This window comes from Panicum virgatum, chromosome 4K (assembly GCF_016808335.1).
Source record: "Panicum virgatum strain AP13 chromosome 4K, P.virgatum_v5, whole genome shotgun sequence".
Lineage (NCBI taxonomy): Eukaryota > Viridiplantae > Streptophyta > Magnoliopsida > Poales > Poaceae > Panicum > Panicum virgatum.
The window spans coordinates 12,709,585-12,719,207 of NC_053139.1; the positions used below are offsets into that span (position 1 = coordinate 12,709,585).

Here is a 9,623-nt window from a genome sequence, read left to right on the forward strand (position 1 = left end):
ATATCCAAAAATAAAGTCAAAATGTTAGATGGGAAAAGTGCTAAACTTTAGCACTTGCACCTCCAAACAAAATCTAAGTGGAGTGGTTTGCATGCCTGAAATGGCTCTGTTTGGCTGGTTGTGGCTGGTGGCTAGTGGCTGGTGCTGATTTGCTGTGAAAAAAAAATACTGCTGGTTGGCTGGTGGCTGGTGCTGATTTAGTGTAAGAAAAAAAATAAATACCGCTGCTAGTTGCCAGTGGAACATAGCGATATAAGCAGCCACAGTTGTTAGAACAGGGACGACGATCGGTAAAGAAGATTCCCTGATAACTGCTGTCTGCCATCGCTTACACGTGTGATGACTACTGGCAAGGGACTGATAGGAGACGTAGGGAGCGAGCGTGTGCCGGCCCGATTTATCCTCGTGGCACGTGTGTTTTGCTGCGCGATGAGACGAAGCCGCCGCCATGCGGTGCACCTGTGGCTGTGGCTGCGCTCGTGTACGTGATGATAGGAAAATTTGAAGAAAATGGATAGTGCCATGTGGCACGTCGACCATCTGTGAGACTACTGTGACCATGACAACTCTGGATTTACGGTGGAAATGGTGAAGAACATGCAGTATAATCTAGTACAAACAAGAGGGGGAGACGCGTCAAAAACAATCACGGCCGGACGATCCAAAGCAACCACGCCATCTCCAGTAAGGCACGTACAAATACTCATGCACCCCCCGTGACCCGTCGGAGAGGAACAAGCTCGCTCGCTCGCGGCAAAATGGCGCAGCAGCAGGCGGCGAGAGATCAGGCGATAATCCCGCTGATGACGCCATACAGGATGGGGCAGTTCGAGCTCGCCCACCGAGTGGTGCTCGCGCCGATGGCGCGGTTCCGCTCCTACGGCAACGTGCCGCAGCCGCACGCCGCCGTCTACTACTCGCAGCGCGCCACCGTACCAGGGGCGGCCTCCTCATCGCCGAGGCCACGGGCGTGTCCGCCACCGCGCAGGGCTACCCGTACACGCCGGGAATCTGGACGCCCGAGCAGGTGGAGGCGTGGAGGCCCATCGTCGACGCCGTCCACCGCAAGGGCGCCCTATTCTTCTGCCAGATCCTGCACGTCGGCAGGGTTTCCACAACTGGTAACGTGGCAATAATGCTTGCATTATTTTCCATCAGCTACTCCTATAATCCGATTTAGGCCTTGTTCGGTTGCACATGGATTTATTCCATGTCAGGAACAGGAACGATAGAAAGAATAAGAGATATGATAAGAGACCAGGATTCATTCTGGATCAAAAATTAATTTCAATAAAATACACTCATAATATAGTTACAATAGGAGACCGAGAATCAATCCATATGGCTCACGCGTCTTTATTTGTGTGGAGAATTCTGATTTCTGAACCATATCCGGCCGCCGGCAGATTTTCAGCCTGACGGCCAGGCGCCGATCTCGAGCACGGACAAGCCGATCTCCCCCAACGCTGAGCCCGGCAAGGTGTACTCGAAACCGCGGCGGCTACGGACGGAGGAGATCCCTGGGTTCGTCGACGACTTCCGGCGCGCGGCGCGGAACGCCATCGCGGCCGGGTTTGACGGCGTGGAGATCCACGGCGCGCACGGGTACCTCATCGAGCAGTTCATGAAGGACGGCACCAACGACCGCACCGACGAGTACGGCGGCGGCCTGGAGAATCGGTGCCGCTTCGCGGTGGAGGTCGCCGCCGCCGTCGTCAGCGAGGTGGGCGCGGGCCGCGTCGGCATGAGGTTGTCGCCGTTCACCGAGTTCATGGAATGCGTGGACTCCGACCCCGTGGCGCTCGGGAGCTACATGGTGCGGCAGCTCAACAAGCACGAGGGCTTCCTCTACTGCCACATGGTCGAGCCCCGGCTGTCCTACAGTGGCTTGTTTGCTGTCGATGATCACAGGCGGATTCCACATGGGCTGTTGCCGTTTCGGAAGATCTTCCATGGAATGTTCATCGCCGCTGGGGCTTATGACCTGGAGGACGGAAACGAGGTAGTGGCCAATGGCTATACAGATCTCGTGGCTTATGGGAGGCTCTTCTTGGCTAACCCAGATCTGCCTAAGCGGTTCGAGCTAGGTGCGCCACTGAACAAGTATGACCGTTCCACCTTCTACACACAAGATCCTATCATTGGCTACACGGACTACCCATTCCTTGAGGATGATCATCATGAGCCAGCAGCTCATGCTTAGTCATGCAGTTCAAGATTTGTTTTCAAAACGAAAATAATTGGAAAAAGTCTATTTTTGACCATCGAACTATCGACTACATCCGAATTTGGTAATGCAACTCTAAAACCAGACATCCGCAGCCACCAGACTCTCAGAACAATTCACGTTTGACCATCGAGCTGTTTTGCTAGGTGATTTTGGTTACGCGGACACCACATGGTGGTGGGACCCATCTATCAACTCTCCTCTCTATCTTCTCTCATAACACTCTCCTCTCACCTTGCGCCGGTCACCGGCCTCCCCCCGCGCGCCTTTCCATCTTGCCCCGCCAGCGGCATAGGCCCCACAGCAGAGCTCAAGCGGTGTTGGCGGCGCAGCTCACCCGGCCGATAGCGCTGGCACACGACGAAGCTTGAGGGAGAAGTGTCAAACCCGGGGCAGCAGAACTGTTTACAGGCGTAGAATATTCTAAAGTAAGAGATAGCACATAGCATGTGCCTTAATCTCTTGTAACTACCTGATTAAGCCGCGGGACTAGTCGACATGCAAGGAAACTATCCGACCCTGTTAGAGTAGGACTCTGCTAGTATTCGGCTAGGATTTTCATGTAACCCTGTCCCCCAGACTATATAAGAGCGGACAGGGACCCCTCCAAAACATACAATCTCCATAGAATCCTTTAAGGCAATACAAAACACCACATAGGACGTAGGGTATTACGCTCTCGGTGGCCCGAACCTGTCTAAAGGTTTGTGTTCCTTGCACCATCGAGTTCCGATCTCAGCGAGTCCCTGTCAAGGGCGTCGAGGGATAGGGTAGGAGGACCCCGGCTACAGAGTTCGTAGCCGCGACCCATGGTTGGATGCGAGGTTTTGCCCCTCAGCGCCTGGTAGAAGAGATTAGGGTTTGGAGTAATTGATCTTTCTTAACCTTTCAATTGTTTGAGTACAAGAATATATAGGCACTAGGGTCCAAAAACTAGGAAACAAATCAAACTAACTCAATCCCTAGCCGGCCCTTTCTGTTGCCGCCGCCGGTTGTGGACGTGGGCGCCGCCTATAGTGCTGACCCCACATGACATCTCCCCCCCCCTCCCTCGACGAGCAGCTCGTCCTCAAGCTGGAAAGACGGATGGCGCTCGCGAAAACTGTCGAGGTCTTCCCAAGTAGCAGCTGAAGCAGGCTTCCCCTTCCAATGAATGTGAATCTGACGCATGCCGAAGGCAAGACATGCGCGCACGGCGCGTTCCGGCTCCGGCACAGCCACGCCATGGTGAACAGGCGTCAAAGGTTGGGGAGTGTCCGGCGGAGTGCCCACGAACTTTTTCAGGAGCCCGACGTGGAAGACATCATGGAGACTGGCGCGGGCCGGAAGAGCGAGGCGGACGGCGACGTTGTTGATGAGCTCGGAGATGCGGTATGGCCTGTAGAATCTAGGCTTCAACTTCCCTTTGGTGATGCTGGGTAAGGAAGCCGGCGCACGGTGTCGGAGACGAAGCCAAACCCAGTCGCCTACGGCGTAGGAGACCGCGGGATGGGCCTTGTCATAGTGCGCCTTTTTGCACCGCCAGAGCCTGCTCCAAACAGTAGCACACATCGGCTAGGAACTTGTCCCGGTCCGCCATGTTCTTGGCCACCACTGCAACTCACGTCTCGCCTGCTTCATACGAGCGGATGGAGGGAGGATCACGCCTGTAAACCACCTTGAATGGAGTCTCCTGCAGCGAGGTCTGGTAGGCGGTGTTGTAGATGTACTCTGCCCATGGCAACCACCGGAGCCACTGGCGAGGGCGATCACCTGTGAAGCAGCGAAGGTACATGATTATGACCCGGTTCGCCGCCTCTGTTTGGCCATCCGACTACGGGTGGAATGCAGTGGACATGTGGAGCTTGGTGCCCATCAAGCGCATGAGCTTCCGCCAGAACGCAGACGTGAAGACAAGGTCGCGGTCCGAGACCAGTGACTATGGAACGCCATGCAGGTGGATGATGTCAGTGAAGAAAGCCTACGCCACTGATTCCGCCTAGCATGGATGAGAGAGCGGAATAAAGTGGCAGTACTTACTGATGTGATCGACCACCGTCAGGATCACGGACTTGTCCCTGACTCGAGGAAGCACCTCCACGAAATCCAAGCCCAGGACGGTCCAAACAGCCGACGGAACCGGCAGGGGAAGCAGCTGGCCTGCCGGATGTAAGTGCTCAGACTTGTAGTGCTGACAAGTCGAACAAGCACGTACAAAGTCCTGGACGACTCGACGCAGATTGGGGAGTGGAAATCCTGCCTGATCCAGTGGAGGGTGCGCTGCACACCCTCATGGCCGTTCTCATGGACTGTGGCCACCAACTCGGGCAGCAGGGGTGACGCAGGGGCGATGTAGAGGCGACCGGCGTAGGCGATCATATTGTCGATGACCGTCCAGGGTGCCCCACGCTGGCCCGCACTGATCTCATCATGGAGGGATACCAGTGCGGGGTCGACGTCCTGTGCTTGGCGAAGGCGGTCGATGAAGTCGAACCGAGGGTCGGAGATCGTGAGGATCGATCCCTCGTCGGTGTCACGGCACGAGAGGGCGTCGGCGACGACGTTCGTGGCGCCAGGCTTGTAGTCAATGGAGAAATCGAAGCCCTGCAGCTTGCCAACCCAGTGATGCTGAGTGATCGTGGAAAGGCGCTGATCCAGCAGGAACTTCAAGCTGTAATGGTCAGGTCGTACCCGGAATCTGCGGCCCCAATGGTATGGACGCCAGTGGCGTATGGCGTGGACGAGGCCGATCAGTTCCCACTTGTAAGCCGCTAGGGAACGGTGGCGCGGCGCAACCGGGGGTGCTTGTTCTACAGAAGGACAGCACCAAAGCCATGGGTGGAGGCATCGCACTCGACGATGAAAGGTTGTGCGAAGTCCGGTAGGCGCAGCACCGGCCCCGTGGTGACCGCCAGCTTGAGGGCGTCGAAGGCCGTGGCTGCCTCCTCAGACCAGGAGGACCCCTCTTTGCGCAAGAGAGCCATGAAGGGTGCAGCGATAGTGCCGTAGTCGCGCACGAACTTGCAGTAATACATGTCGAGGCCGAGATCCATGGCCATGCCGTCGGCGGAGATTATGTGCCCGAGGTACTGGATGGAGCTGACGCCGAAAGCGCACTTCGAGCTCTTGACAAAGAGACGGTGCTAGAGTAGCATGTCAAGGACGGCGCGGAGGTGGCCGAGGTGGTCCGCCCATGTCGAGCTGTATATGAGATCGAAGAAAACCAGCACGAACCAACGGAGGAAGAGGCACAGGACATCAATCATGAGTGCCTGGAAGGTAGCCGGGGCGTTCCACAGCCCAAACGGCATCACCAGGAACTCATAGAGGCCGTCGTGAGTACGGAACACCATCTTGTCGATGTCGGACAGGTTCATGCGGACCTGATGATACCCCGAGCACAGGTCAAGCTTGGTGAAGAACCTGGCACCGTGGAGTTCGTCCAGGAGCTCGTCGACCACTGGTATGGGGAAAGCGTCCTTGATGGTGATGGAGTTCAAGGCGCGGTAGTCCACACAGAAGTGCCACGAGCCGTCGGCCTTCTTGACGACGAGGACCGGCGAGGAGAACCCGGAGGAGCACCTGCGGATCAGGCCCTGGGCGAGCATGGCGGCACATTGCCACTCCAATTTGTCCTTGTGCAGTGCCAGGTAGCGGTAGGGCCGCACAGCCACCGGTTGCGAGCCTGGGAGGAGGACGATACTGTGGTCGTGGCTAAGCGGGGGGGAGGCAACGAGCAGGGCTCAGCAAAGACGGCATCGAAGGTGTGGAGAAGAGCATCCAGTAGAGCAGCATTGGCGGACGCCGCGAACAGCCCGGGTGGTGCCGGACCAGCCACCTCGCGCCATCAGATTTTGCGCCCGTGTCACCGGAACTTCAGTGTGTGGGCGCCAAAATCCCATAAGATGGGTCCCAACATCGCCAACCACTGGGTACCAAGGACGACGTCGTACCCAGCGAGGGGGAGGATGAAGAGGTCGGTGTGGAAGGACTCCTCGTCGATGGTGAACGAAGCCTGGCGAATGGCGCCCAGGCAGGCGATGCGTTCGCCGTTCGCCACCGTGGCCGTCATGCCAGAGCGGTGCTGCAGGGGAAGGCCTGTCCGCCACGCCGCGTCCTCGGTGATGAAGTTATGCGTGGAGCCCGAGTCGAGGAACGCTACGAGGGATGCCTGGTCCACCCGGAGACGGATCTGCATGGTGTCGGTGCGGCGCAGACCGGCGATAGTGTGGAGGGAGACGTCCTCCTCGGCCGGGGTGGAGTCCTCCTCCTCTTCCACAGCACCCTCAAGCAGGAAGAGGCGCTTGCAAACAAGGTTGTGCCCGCGGCCGAACTTCTCGTCGCAGTTGTAGCACAACCCTAGCCGACGACGCTCCTCCTGTTCCGCCTGGGTGAGGCACTTAACTGGCCGGCCCTCCACGGTGACCGTGGTCGAGGCTGCTGTAGGGGCCGGTGTTGTTGGCGGCACCGGTAGGGGAAGTCACGCGGAGGCCGCCGGAAGGGGGGCGTGAACAGAAGTGCGCGACGGAGACGCCGTGTACTGGTCCCGCAACGCCAGCTTGCGAGCGAGACTCAAAGCCGCAGCTAGCGTCTGCGGGTTATGGATCTCGACGTCGAGGCTTAGGGGCGGCTGGAGACCAGCGGTGAAGAGCTGGACCCGTTGTACCTCGTCAAGGTGCCCGGCGCGTGGCAGCAACACCTGGAACCGATCTTGGTACTTGAAAGCGATAGGGTGCTCTAGCCTAAGAGGGGAAGGGGGTGAATTAGGCACTCTAAAAATCTTAACCTATGGCTCCAACTAATTTGCACAAAACTTAAACTAAACCAAGCTATCTAGATGTGCAACTACGGTTCACCTTAGTGTGAAACCCTCATCCCAAAAGAGTTTTGCAACATATAGCCAATCCTAGTAAGATACTACACTAAGAAAGTAAAGGCACACAAGTTGCAATATAAAATGCGGAAGCTTAAAGAGAGGGATGAGAGGAAGCGAACTCTCGACACGAGGATTTATCCCGTGGTTCGGATTGCCACAAAGGCGCCCCTACGTCCACGTTGTTGAAACACTCACGAAAAGTATCGCTTCTCGATAATCAAGTCTCTTCTGTGAACACAATCACGGTCATCTTGATTCCGATTTCCAGTAAGGGAGCTTGCCCACGAAGAAGGGGTCTCCATACCCCGCACAAAGTTGTCGATGCCGCTCCACACAAAGCCGGAGGGTCGTTGACGTGCCGGCGAGCCACCAATGCTCCAAATAGGCCGGCGCACCGAAATACAAGTTTGGTTCACTCTAGAACCAGCCACAAGGATCTCACCCTTGCTTACACACTCACTTAGGAGCTAACCAAGCACCAACACTTACAAAACTTGTGCTAAGGACTAAAGATTTGATCTCTATGCTCTTGGATGGCTTGGAGGTGTTCTTGGATATGTGTGTGATATCTTTAGACTCCAGCAAACTCAAAATGGCCGGGGTGAGCCATATTTATAGGCCACTAACTCAAGAGAGCCATTACTAGCCGTTAGCCAGTTTTCCGCGTAGGCATCGGAACTTCCGGTGCATAGGGCATCTGTTCTTCTGGCCACTCTGTGCTCTGAAGTAGCCGTTGGCCTCTCTGACACCGCTGCAGCAACTTCAGGGACCATCGGATGAACCGATGCTATGGCGTCAGAACTTCCGGTGACACTTGATCTTCATATAGCCATTGCACCTTGCTGACGTCATTGAACCGACGCTTGCTCCGATGGGGCATTGGTTCTTCCGGTGCTGAAGGCTTGGCTTCTGGGCACTTGATATCGTCTCTGGACAATAGTACATCTATTGCACCGATGCCTTCTCTTGACCCGTCGGTTAAACCGGTGCTACTGAGTTTTCCTCACTTGGCTCAGTATGCACGACCAAATGCACCGATGCACGGGCGTCGGTGTATCCGGCAACCATCGGATGCACCGATGGTGTGGCGTCAGTTCAACCGGTGCAGCTGAATCTATGTCTTTTCGTCCAATTCATCGCGGCAATCATTTGGATCCTTGAAATATATTCTATCTCTGGATTTCCACTATACTTTGGCACCTCTGCGACTGATTGGACTTGTCATCTTGATGCTGGATTGGACTTGGCGTCTCGACGATAGATTGGACATTGTGTCTCGATGATGAATTAGACGTGTTAACTCATATCCATGGGACCTAAAAACTCCTACAAATATGATCTCACAAATTCATTAATCCCATTGATTATGTTGTCACTTAATCACCAAAATCACAAACAATGGCCTAAATTGGGCCATGTTCCTTACAGTACTCGTCGACGGAGCCGGTGCGCTTGCATGCCGCCAGTTTGCCGAGAGGGTTGGAACGGAGGGGTGGGCCGTAACGGAGGTGCAGGAGCTCCTTGAACCGGCGCCAAGACGGGGTGCCCTCGTCCTGCTGTACCTGGATGTACCACATCTCGGCGCCTTCCTCCAGGTTGTAGGAGGCCATCCTGACCTTCTCCTTCTCCATGATCCGCTGCTGATGGAAGTAGGATTCACATCTATTAAGGAATATCAGGGGGTCAGACTTGCCATCATAGCGCGGGAAGTCGAGTTTTTGGAATCGCGGGGGACGGTCCTGATGGTGTTCGCCTGTGGCGAACCGGTTCCCAGAGGAGGAGGACGACTGTTGCTGAGCGTCGCTCAGGCGTTGGACCACCAAGGAATTGGCCTCCACTATGGCTTGGAGTGACTTGAGGGTTTCGGCCAGGGTGTCCAGCGCCGTCTGGAGGGCGTTGGCGTCGGTACGTCCACCACCACGCGGGCGCCGTCCACGGCCGCGTCTCGCCCTCCGCCGTGGTTGTGTCCGACCCGGGCCTCCGCACGCGGCTCACCCACTTGGGCGCGGCCGAGTTCGCGGCCCCCGCCGACGCCCGGGAGGCCGGCGAGTCCCCCTACGCGGCGCCGGGCTCGGGCGAGCCGTCGCGGGAGGCGGACGTGTACGCCTTCGGGGTGCTGCTGCTGGAGCTGCTCTCCGGGGAGGAGCCGGCGAGGTACCGCTTCGACAGGGCAGCAAGGACTTCCTGCGGGTGTCGGTGCTCGAGACGGCCGCGGCGGCAGTGCCTGGCGGGAGCGTGAGGGGCTGGGTCGACAGGATGCTGGGGGATTCGTTCCCCGTGGCGGCAGCGGAGAGGCTGGTGGAGGTGGCGCTCCGGTGCGCGTCGGCGGAGAACCGGCCGGACATGACCTGGGTCGCGGGGAAGGTGTCCAAGGTTTACCTCGAGTCCCGGGCGTGGGAGCAGAAGGTCCAAGTGCCCACCGAGTTCTCCGTCTCGGTGGCGCCGTGGTGAACCAAGCCAGCGCGACCACGTGCCGACATCGCCGGCGGCGAACCGATTGCCCTTTTCAACTGGGGTGCGGCTTTGTGGATCGACCGTGGG

General features: G+C 57.1%; 1 pseudogene; it reads left to right on the forward strand.

Moving 5' to 3' along the window:
- Positions 1–758: 758 nt before the first annotated feature.
- On the forward strand, positions 759–2,203 carry LOC120701904 (annotated as a pseudogene).
- The last annotated feature ends 7,420 nt before the right edge of the window (positions 2,204–9,623 follow it).